Below are 2226 nucleotides of genomic sequence, written 5' to 3'. Positions count from 1 at the left end.
TATATATATATATATATATATATATATATATATATATATATATATATCTAATAAAGCTGAAGTTGAGCAAAGAACAATGGTTTTGAAGGAGTTCAGTAGATTTCAATGGGTTTCTATGGGGGAAGGTTTAGATAAAGTGAAATAGTTCAAAAAGTTGACAAAGTTACAAACACTGAATGTCTTATCGTATTACGAGCCGAATGTTTTGACTTATGAATGGTTGAAGTAGCCCAAAACAACAACAACAGCACAAAACAAACTTTTTTTTTTTTTACAGACTTTTGTCATAACCACAGAAATTTAAAACAAAGTTTTCTTCTCAAGGAAACAATTATAAGGTTAAGCAGCTTCTTAAAAGGCATTTTGAATGTTTTAATTGTCTTTAAAACAAAACAAAACAAAAGGATAAAAAAGTGAGCTGCAGCTCCACAGTTCTGTCTGAAAGCAGACTGCAGCTGAACCAAGACTCACTTTAAATCTTGTCTGTGATTTAAAGGAAACCGTCTGGATCGCAGGGAAAACAATAAATAAGTCTTGAACGTTTTCAGGGGGGGATTTTCCCATCATTAAAGTCAACGGAGAGGGGAGCTGACAGAGAGAGTGGTGATAAATTACAGCTCTCCATGTTTTTTCTGCTCTGACCCACACCTCTCCATCTGCTCTAATGAACACCCGTCAGCATCAAAATGAAGTTCTGCTCATATGAGATGCTGAGATTTCCCCAGCATCACTTCATGCTTTTATATCTTTGACCATCTGGATCTAACGGCTGGTTCGTTTTTAGCCAACACCCTGTCGATAAGTGATAACCAGTGGAGGATAATCCTGAAAATAAAAAATAAAAAAGATGTGTGGGTTCTAAAGGGCACCCGTCTCTCCAGGTGGTTCTTTTAAACGCTCACACCGGAGACGAGCACCACAAACAGTTTAGCTCAGGCTGCCATCCTGATGCTGCACAACTTCATCACTGACCAGTTGGTTTTCTTGAATCACTGGTCCACTTCATAAGAAAACTGCTCACTTTAACTGTATCACTGGCTGAAAAGTGCAAACGTGCTAAATGAACACCAAAAGCAAAGGTGACAATGACCAGGAACAGTGCTTCCTGTCAGGTTTCAGAACATCCAGCACCAAAAACTCACTTTGGGCTTGATGAACTCTAAAAGAACCACACAAATGAACATTTTTTTCATTCAGGAATCTCAGATCAGGAAGTCACCTGTTAAATGATGGATGGGTTCTTTTTACAAAGATGGCTTCCTTCATTCCACTCTCAAACCAACACTCCTCTCTATCAAGGATGTGCACATGCTGTTATTGTTATCACTCAGCCCTCTGTGAATAGCAAGCGGCCATTCATTCATTCAACATTTATTTATACAGGTTAATCCCACTGAGCCTCGAGGACTCATTTACAAGAGAGACCTGAATTTTTAACAAAGTGTGAACAACAACGACAACATAAAGGATGCATACAATTTTTTTTTTTATCAAATGAAAATAAAATGGTAATTAAAAGGAAAAGTAGCCAAAAAAACCAACAACAACCAAACATCTAGATTATAAGGTGGTGTAGAAAACTAAAAACAGGAACATGTCTGCATTGGTTCTTGCCAAGAACTTAACAGATGTTTAAAGTCACTTAGAGAGGTCAAGGTTGAAAGATTCAGATCTTTTTGTAAGATATTCCAGGAAACAGGAGCGGAGTAGGAGAAGGACCTTTTGCCAAGTTCAGTCCTCACTGAGGGAACACTGCAGGTAATAATGTCCTGAGAGCGCACGCTGTAGCTGCACTCACGCAGAGACATGTAGGAGGAGATGTATGACGGCAGCAGACCAAGAAGTGATTTCAAAATGAAAATGTACCAGTGAGAGAGTCTGCGTGAAGTTAATGATGACCAGTTAACCAGTGAATACAGGGTGCAGTGGTGGATACAATAGTTACAGCCAGTTAGGGCATCAGGGCACTAACGATCAGTCGTTAGGCTGATGGACCTCCTTTATCAGCTAGTTTTGGCTGTCTATAACAAACAGGTTGATCCACTATGTGAAGGTGCTATTTATAAGAATGAGTTTGTTGCAGCTCCTCAAACTGAAGAAGTCCTTTGGATAAAAGACGACCATTTCAACGAGAATCCGCCCAGAGGACCTGACTTAACGTTTTTAGATTTTTCTACCTGGATTATGGAGCATGCATCAGGATGATACAGTTAAGTTATATTCTTG

This window comes from Nematolebias whitei, chromosome 12 (genome assembly GCF_014905685.2).
Source record: "Nematolebias whitei isolate Nwh7 chromosome 12, NemWhi1, whole genome shotgun sequence".
Classification (NCBI taxonomy): domain Eukaryota; kingdom Metazoa; phylum Chordata; class Actinopteri; order Cyprinodontiformes; family Rivulidae; genus Nematolebias; species Nematolebias whitei.
Note: the sequence above shows the minus strand (reverse complement) of the source record.